General features: G+C 45.4%; 1 long non-coding RNA gene across 4 annotated transcripts; it reads right to left on the bottom strand.

Annotated features, from left to right (window-relative positions):
• Positions 1-1,272: 1,272 nt before the first annotated feature.
• LOC112971579 lies at positions 1,273-9,460 on the bottom strand. 4 transcript variants are annotated; one of them, XR_003255410.1, is made up of 4 exons: positions 9,081-9,460; positions 8,414-8,594; positions 2,712-7,561; positions 1,273-1,473 (listed from the first exon to the last, which is right to left on the bottom strand). It is a non-coding gene; the product is annotated as an uncharacterized LOC112971579 (long non-coding RNA). The 4 variants fall into 4 exon arrangements; XR_003255409.1 differs by lacking the exon at positions 1,273-1,473 and having other exon boundaries at positions 2,821-2,961; positions 5,575-7,561; XR_003255412.1 differs by lacking the exon at positions 1,273-1,473 and having other exon boundaries at positions 2,833-2,961; positions 5,760-7,561.
• Between the last annotated feature and the right edge of the window lie 6 nt (positions 9,461-9,466).

Genomic DNA, 9,466 nt, shown 5'->3' with positions numbered 1-9,466 from the left:
CTCCGCTCCATCCCTAGGCGCCGGCTCTCCCAGGCAGGTACATCTCCGGCGGACCTGCCCCAGCGCCGTGCGTGGCCACGGCCACACGGAGCAGGAAGGCAGTTTCTCCCGGCCGCTAGAGCAGAAGCCGGGACCGGTTCTGGAGTATTGACTGGAATTCCGAGGAGAAAGAGCTACGCATCGGAGGTCCTGTGCTCCGGGCCCAGAAATTGCTGTTGCTTTTCGCAACTGATGCCATTGCAAGCGGCAATGCGCAGCTGAAAAGCACCAGCGATTTAAGAGAGCAGCGGCGGCGGGCAGGCGGCAGGCAGAGCTCGCACCGGCACGCCGCGAGACGCACAGACCGGAGAGTTCATCAGCTCCCCGAGCGCCGGGGAGTCCCGCTCCCCGCCCCAGGAACGATGCCCCATCGCCGGCGGTGGCAGAAGCCATCAGCAGGAACCAGTCGGTCTGGTACGTGGCACCTCACCACAGAATAAAGCGCAGGTAGTAAAACGAGGTGATTAAAAAGCCTGATACCTTTGCTGCTTCCGTAGCTTTAGAAACACAAGTGGAGTTTTCTGATATTATGTTAACTCTAAGAGCTGCCCCCAGCTACCCCACGAGCTAGGCAAATGCTCCAGTATCTCTAAGTGCTGGTGTGCCAAATGGGACAGCGATGCTTGAGAGACTTCCCGGCTGCTTTGAATAAATGTCTGCGAGACCTGCTGGAAGATAAAACCCCTCGTGCATGGCATACTTGTTCCGTGAGGAACCGGTCCTGGGAGCGCAGTTGCACCCTAGTCCTCGCGGTGACGCAGGTGTAACCCAGGGACGTGCTCTGCGGCGGCTCCGTGCCGGCCGGCGCACGCGTGGGCACGTTAGTCAGACTTCCAGCGACGCAGTAGGAAACCCAGAAACTAGGGGATCCAAGCACCCTGTGCTTGTCGTCACGCCGCCGGCGTTATTCCTGGGCTGACTGCTACGGTGTCGGTGATTTCCTTCCGGTCGCCTTATGCAACCAGAGCCGAGGGCTGGCGCTAACCGGCAGGTCTTTGGAGCACATACAAGAGTTTTTTATAGCCGGACGGGCTCGTCTTTGGAAAACAAGAGGTTTCAGTGGCGAACAGAAAGAGGAAACGAAAGCACTGAGTGTCAGAAGAAACGGCTGAATTTGTTTAGAAGACGTGAAAGTTGAAGGAAAAGATCTTGAGGCTTTTGCAGGGGCAGGCGGAGAGAACAGCCAACCGCTAGTGCAGCTGGTCACAGAGCAGCAAGATGCAAGTCTATCCGGAGGTAAAGCTGCTTTTCTCAGGCGTAGCCATTAAAATAGTCCTGCTTCAGCGGGAGTTCGGAGTCATTACACATTTCCTTGTAATACGGAAATTATTACTAAACAGTGCTTTTAGGAAATCCTCCATTTCCCGCCTTCTGGGCTCAGTTATTAATTCTGCGAATCCAAGCACGGGTGACCAGCAAAGGGAGCGAGAAAGTCTGCATTTTAGTGAGAGACACGATATTGTCATACACAATATTGTCATTAATGCTGAAGCAAGCAAGCAGAAAAACGGAAACACTAACAGCGCTTTGCTGGTAGCATCCGTGCTGAACCTTAGCAGGAAGCCGATGCAGCCCGATGTGCCGCAATCTGCGGCGCCAGTGACACAGTCCACTCTCGCTGACACAGGAGGCGCGGAGTGGCCTGCTTTTCTGTACAAACCCATCTGCTATATTTCTCGCATCATATGCAACTGTTTTATCTTTGCTCATTTCTACCGCTAAGCACTGGCTGGGAGATGAGCTATTTTAAAAGGCATCTGCTGTTATTTATACAAACAGCTTCTTTTCGAAGGGCAAGCAGAGGAAAGTGGCGAAAACCAAAGTACCCCCAAGTGCTCCCAAGGTGTGATCGTGCTTCTTTTCTGCTAGCGCTGCAGAGAAACACGCTGCTTGCTAACGAAGGACGTGACGGTTAACGTGGTGAAGCGTTTACCACTTTCCATGTTCTTTAGCTACAGAACGGCAGGTCGGCATGTGCTGCAGTAGGATATCTAGACACCGCACGGCTGACCTCTGCTCGGAGCTATGGCCCGGCTCTCCAGCCAGTGAGAGAAGCACTGGATCTGCCAGGTGCTTTACTGACGGAGAAACCCCACGAGGGCTGGAGAACCAAGAACAAGACATCCAGTCCTTGCTCAGGCAAAATTTCCCATCAACCGAGTTATAACTCCAGTGGAAATTACTCAGCAATCTGGTGAGGAGGCAACAGCTGATTTCAGTATGGAATTCAGGGTTTTGCCCTGTGATGGGCTGCTTTTGTCCCAAATGACCAAGTGGTTTTTACTTCAGAGTGGAGCTTCATGCTCCCTCTTATCCAATGTTTGCTTTACTATTAATATAATGGCCTTTCTGTAGGAAAATATCTACTCCTTGCTGAATGAGAAGCATAAAGCAAGTATTATTAGCTTGCATTCTGGAAGCAATCAGAGAATGAAGAGTGCTATCATAAGGCTAAGTGTTATTGTAATTGTAATTATAGTGGAGCAGCTCATAAAAAGAGCTGAGAAACAGCCTCTCCTTAAACAGCTGTTTCCAACCAAGCTCTTGCTAACACCTGAAAGCAGAAGCAATACGAGATTGCTGCAGCGAGCCGGAGGGTCACCGAGGCTAAGGGTTCACCAAGTCCTTTCGGGCCAGCGGGGCAGCATTAATTGGAAACACACGTCTCTTACCCAGTTACAGGTGACTCCATTCACTCACTGATGTCTTTATAAACCTTGTCATGGAGCCTCACCATCTCTCCTGGTCAGCTCCAGGTGGCTGCATGTGCTGCTGGCCCTTGGCTCTGGCAGGAGTTCCCTGGGGCTCCAACTGGGTAACTGTTATGGAAAAAGGGCTGTCTGCAAGCTTGTGGTTTTTCCATCTCTGGTCCTCAGATGCTGATATCCGCTAGTACCGGCCCTGGAAGGGACCAGCTATCACCTGGGAAAAATCAGGAATAGGTAATGTGGAAATAATCTCATGGATTTCAAGGGGTTTCTAGCAGCATGTGGATGAATAGCTGGATTGCTACTTTCACCTGAATAATTTTAACTTATGGCTAGGTTATACTACAGTCATTATGTGACCCTGTTTAAGCAGAACAAGTGTTTAAATCCCATGAAAGTAAATGTGTGAGCAGACACTTGTTGAATTAGACTTTATACCATTTCAAAATGTATATGGCATTTAGCCCTAATGTACTGTTTGACTCATTGTGTGTGCAATTACAAAAGTAGCTACAAAAACGAATGTCCCAGACTTCTTTAGTATTTAAACATTAACTTTAATTCTTCTTTCCATTTTTTCTGCTATTTTCTTCTTTCCCATGCCTCCTTTCCATTCCCTGTACTGCTTGGTTTCAGACACTGAGAACAGCAAAATGGAAGCTGTGCATCTGTCCTAGAAACAGGCAAAACTGGCACCTGTTTGTGGAGGGTGAGGTTAGGTACCTAGATGCTGTCTTAAGGCAGCACCTAGCTATATGGGGTGAGCAAGTGTTTGGATCCAAAGTGCTGTATGGGAAGAAGTTGGGTAGTAACAGAAAATACATGGCTGCAGCTGCCTTTGATCAGTGAACAGTTTGATGTCAGCTGAAAAACAGCGTTTACTACTGTTCATTTTGAACCAGGCCATCTCAGCCTTTCATGCTTGAAATCACTCCTCCCCTGGCCCTCCGCTGCTGAGGGGGGCTGGGAACTCGAGTCTTTGCTCATTCTGCTTTTGTGCCATGTAAATCCAGGGACTTTGACCAAGTTATTTCCCAACGTGTCCGTGGGGTAAGCGAGGGCAGAATCAGGTCTTAGTGTGCAGTGCGTTATGTGAAATGGTAGGTGGGTCTCTGCATGGAGACACTAAATGGAATTTCTGTGTGCACGTGTCAGAAGACTTGTCATATACCTTACAAAAGTGTGTTTTATGATATGCTGTGTTCTTATTAATTATTATTACATGAATGAGCCCTGGACCATACTGTGCAGCATCATACAGTTCTTGTCTGGGGCAAGTAATTTTCATTTTCAAGGGTGAGTAAAATATCTTTTTTTCATTTTACCCAGCCAGCGCAAGGAAGAAGAGGCAAGCTTGCTCTCTGCTTAGGCTGTTAGATTTTTTTTTTCACGGCAGCTTGGCAAGACTGCTCAGGCAATTCTCCTTTTTGCAAATTTCTGCATTTACAAGTGGGCTGGGAGGAGGAATGAGAGATTAATAGCTGAAGAGTCCCATGGTAAGGGAACCGCAGGCAATACATCCTCCAATTTTCCTTACCAGGAAAGAGCTGAGTTCCCAACTGAAAGCAAAATGAGCGCAGAGCTATTAGGGGATTAGTCCTGTCCTTTGAGTTTCCAGGTGGCTGCCATATAAATTACACAAGCCTCCCCATCTGACATTCACTGGAGTTCACATTTTGGCGCCCTGCCTTACTACACTCAAGAGGTGTATAAAGAATTGCAGGTATATTTTAATTCAACCCCATACCATCCCAATGAGACCAGTATTTCCATCCCTATTCTACAGGGAAGGGTGGAAGTAACGTAGCATGTTAGTGGCCCAGCTGAGAAGGGGAGCCAGGCTGTCGCAGCCCGGTCCCTTGCTGTCACCTGGTAGACTTCACTATCTTCTAGACCTAGGAATACAATGCGGGAGGCCCAGTTCACTGCTGCCTTTCTGCACCTCCAGTTAACTGCTGGTTAGATCCTCCCAGGGCTGGTAACATCTCCCATATGTTTCACACATGGTTCCTGGCATGAGGAAAGTAAGCTAATTGACTCTTTATTTTGTGATTCCAGTTTCTGAAAAAAGAAACTGTCTCTCCCACCAAAAATAAATATAGCATGCTCTGCTTGGGAGAAACTCTCTGCCATGAATAGACTGGCTGTGTAGTGGGGAGATGCATGGATAACAGATTGCTTGAAAGACTCTTTAAATATAGCTCTGAAACCAATACCTGTGATTAAAAAGCGAGAGGGAGGTGCACTGGTTAACTTCTTGGCTCATTCTAACTCACTTGGGGTCATTTCCTTGCCAGCTGCTTGCTCCTGTAGCAAATGCCAGGCTGCTGCACTTCTGGACAAGTAAATTCTTGCTTGTAGAAAGCAAATAGTAAAATCAGCCTATTATGTTGCCATTAGTCTAAGAAATGGGAACTCCTATGTATGATGATAAGCAGCTGCCTGTCACACCTGAGAAGCAGCAAGTGTGATTTTTATGCTTCCTTCCCCAGCAAGGTTCAGACTTAGGATATTTAATTACAAAATCCCTGAACCAGAAACATGCATCAGTCTCTACCTTTCTCCCCACTCTGTGCAATCACAAGTACCTGACAGATGCAAGACACTTCTGGTGTGCTTGCAATTTAGGAAGCATTCAGGAAGCTGCCTAAGAAGTCTCCATCCTATCTCCCTTTCAGGGAGACCAATAAAAGTCACAGCGCAGGAAGGCCCAGGCTCTCTGGTACTCCTGATAAAGGGAATCCCATTCCTGCTGCCTTATCCTTTTGGCCATCCCTGCACTCATAGGTGAAGATGGTTTTTGTTGAGGCCCAAAACTGGAAAATACCTTAGCACCTGCAGCTACCATTTGGGATTTAGCCTTTCCTGTGTTTTCAGGCCACTTTAATGAGATCAGCTGAGTCAGGAGAGGAACATGGTCTGCTGCAACCTGAGGATGAATATTTTCAGCAGAGGAGCTTGTTTGGTCCTGTCCATCTGTTCTGATAAGGGGCTCACAGCCTTGGAGCTCACCTCCCTCCACAGAATTTGTCAAATGCTGGTAGGTTTTAAGCTGTCCTTCATGGTCTGAACCCTGGCAAGGACGCTGCATCCTCTGGAGCATTGCGTTGTGGTGTTGCACAGCCTGGTGACGTGAGACAAAGTGCATGCTTGGTGACCCCTGCATCCACGCTATCAGCAAAAGGAATCGCTGTTATGGTGTCAGTGGTTGTTGACATGCACTGTTAATAATATAATTAATAGTCATTATTCCTAGTGAAACACTGTAAACAATAAAGAAAATATTATGTTTGCACTTCAAAAGTTCATGCTGAGCTTTTGTAATGAACATTTTTTTCTGATTCTTTCATGATTGTAGTTAAATTATTATCATACAGCGTTTGGAGAGGACAAATTCCTGTTTTGTGTGATTTACTAAGTTTAGAGAATCAGAACATGATCATCATGAAGTCAGCACCTTTGCATTAATAACAGTAATAATAATGTATTATGAGTCCATACAGTGTCAAATACACTTTCATTTAAATGTACTGTTGATGCATTTTACTGAGCTGACTTCTGTTCTTTAGTCTTGTGATTCTATCAGCTAGGAATCCAGGCTCATTATGAGATTGCAAATTGTTTCTGGATTTCATTAAATGAGCAAATGAGTATTAGCTAGATATTTACATCAGCTGAACTTGTGGTAATTTATCCAATAGGGCAATTGTTATTTTGGAAAAAAAAGTCCTAAGGGATTATGATTCATTTTCATCTGTCTATATGAACCTCAGTATAACCCCTAGAACTCAGCTGCACATCTAGGCAAGGAATCTCAATCCTATTGCAGTTGCTGGGAATAACCATGTTTTCCATCCAGTCCTTCACTGCTGCCACATACCAGAAAAAGGGAAGTGAAGCACTAGTGTAATTTAATGATATCAATGGATTTAGATCAGGGATTTCAGAAAAGATATTTTATGCATCAACATTTTTTTTAAGAGTAGAAGGGTCAAGATAATCTGCAATTTAATAAAACTGCAGTGTTAAGGTTCATGGGATGTCTCTGGTGGTGTCCAGTATAAAATGAGCTGTATCCTATAGATGACAGGATACAGAGGCTTAATTCTCTTGCTTTTTCCCTTGTGGTGTGGCTGAGGTTGTGTGGAGTAGAAATATACCATTTGGGGATGTTGGCACTTCTTATCCACTTTAAGTAGATGTAAGTGATGACATCAGTAACACTGTAGGAACATATAGATCCTGGAGTATTTTGTTTGTTTTACTGGTTCAAGTCTAGTTTAAGCTATTCCTGACACCTGACAAAAGTGGTCAGTGGTATCTCTGATATGATAGTATTTGTTCTCGTTTAGAAAATACACTGAAGGAGAGACAAGGAGTGGAAGGTGTAGAAAGAAGATTTAGCACTGAGGTGACAGTTTCAATTCGTTTGCTAATGAGCAAGCACCCATTACACAAGAGATAAGTGCAATAACGCAGCACTATGAATCGGGCACATCATAGCATGAATTAGACATGAATTCATAGCATGTAGAAAAAGGCCCCATCTACAGAAGTTTGTGGGAGCCATATCTGCTCTGTTAATGGAAAAAGGTGGTATGCAGGGCTGTAAGAAATGAAGATCCAGATCTACACCCTACTGAACCTGGTAGGAAAATTCCCACTGACTGCAGCTGAACTTGGATCTTTCTTCATCCTTCTCATTTCTTTTTTAATGTACTATTTCACAGCCAAGGTTCACATTCATCCAGATCTAACTTCATGTACTTGCAAAGTCTGATTCAGCAAAAAATATTATCAGCTTGCATCCAAACCTGCAGAAAACAGAGGGGGGAAAAATCAACCTTCCCAGAACAGACATTATATAGGTCCTTTATTTTGCTGAATCAGGCCCTGAGTGTGTCTGAACCCTTATTATTTTGAAACTTAGAAGATGATCCCCAACCCTCGAAACAGATAAGTGCACGATTCATTGGATATAATAAAACTCTTCAGTCAGTAGTGCTGAGTGGAAGAAGCTGTAGATGCATTGATATTTGAGACAAAGTTTACTAAACCTTTAGTTTTAAAGGAAACCTGCAAGTAAAATGCACTCTTCTGGTAAAGCCTGGCAGAATGCTTATATATTGTCAAATATATTAAGCCTCTTAAGGACATAAGCAGGGTCTCCTCATGCAGCTCCTACGCACAGGAATGAACTTCTTTTTTATTGACTTACAACTTTCAAAACTGATTTTTTTGTTTTTGCATGTTTTCTGGATATAGCCTTTTATTTTTAACAATTTATAGCTAGTAATTTGCTGCCTAAGTTTACAGATTGAACAATAAAATATTGCAATTCAGAAGAAACAGAAGCTGTTCAGCAATCAGCTTTAGGTATCCTTAAAGGCACATGATCTGTCCACATAAGATGCCCACCTGCAAAAGGAGGGATTTTGTATAATGCCACTGAGACTGACAAGTCTGAGTTCTGCCAGACGGACAGAGAAAGAAAATGCAGAAATCCCTCCACTGAGACTAGCCTGCCTCCAGCTATACATGTTAAAAAATAGTGATTCACTTGCTCTCTTCCAGCACGGTGGTCCCGAGGGAAAGAATATCTTGCTAGGACTTGAGGCATAAAGAAGTGGTATTTACAGATCAATACTGGCATCCCCGATTTATACCTGGAAGCAAAATTCCTCTGCACCGTAGATCTCTCCTGCACACGCAGACAGTGAGTGAGAGCTATTTTCTCTGATTAGAGCAAAGAACGCGAGCTGGGTTTCTCGGCTGTACTCATGTCTTGGCCACCGACTTGCTAGGGGTTTTGGATAGGTCATTTAATCTGTTTGTCTGTTTCCTCATCTGTAAAGTCAAGCAAATAACGTTTAGCTTTTTTTTCCCCCCTGGATAAAAGATAATGTGAACGCGAAAATATTGTTTTATACTCAGGCTTCCAGCAAATCGGCTAATGTCCCTCAAGTTTTACAAGCGAACAGGAGCGACGCAGTGAAGAGGGGCTTGGGGAAAGAGCACAGCAAATTGCCTGGTTTTATCCTCTTGCAGCTGCTGCCGGAGCTTTGACGTTTCCTCCCGCAGCAGCTCGCGCCTCCTTTGTCCCCGGCCCAACCTTGAGACGGCGGCTGCGGTCCTCGCCGCGTCCCCGCTTATGTAATTGGGGAAGCGGCCGTCCTTGCGCGCGGATGAGACATCCCCCTGCGTTTTAGGCGACGCTCACTGGGCGCTGCGCACCCAAACCGTGGAAACAATTACAGCTCCTTATGGTGCCTTTATGTTTTAAATAGCAGAAACTCCTGTTTCATAAAAATTAAGTGTTGACACTGTACATACTTGACGGCCGGGTTATTTATGCTGGAACCGGGGGGAAAACGCAGCGGATCGCAGGCCTGGAGCTGCCCTTGGGTGGCCGCTGTGAGCTCGCGACCGGATCCCGGTGCCGCTCGCAAACGTAACGCGACGTGGAGACAACACGGAGACGCGTGGTTCGGCCTTTCCTCCTCTCGTCTTTATTTCTCCTTGATGACAGGTATTCTCCTGGGTATATTTTAATACTATGGCTTTTTAACGTTTTTTTATGTATTTATATATATAAAAAGTATTTTTTATACACATATAAGAAGTATATTTCTTATATATAAATATTTAAGAAGTACACAGCTAGTAAATGCTGCGTTTCGGGAACACACTTTTGCAGTTAAAAGGCGACGGAAAGCTCC

This window comes from Apteryx rowi, unplaced genomic scaffold (assembly GCF_003343035.1).
Source record: "Apteryx rowi isolate R43461 unplaced genomic scaffold, aptRow1 scaffold_45, whole genome shotgun sequence".
NCBI lineage: Eukaryota > Metazoa > Chordata > Aves > Apterygiformes > Apterygidae > Apteryx > Apteryx rowi.
This window is presented reverse-complemented; position numbering and strand designations above follow the sequence as displayed.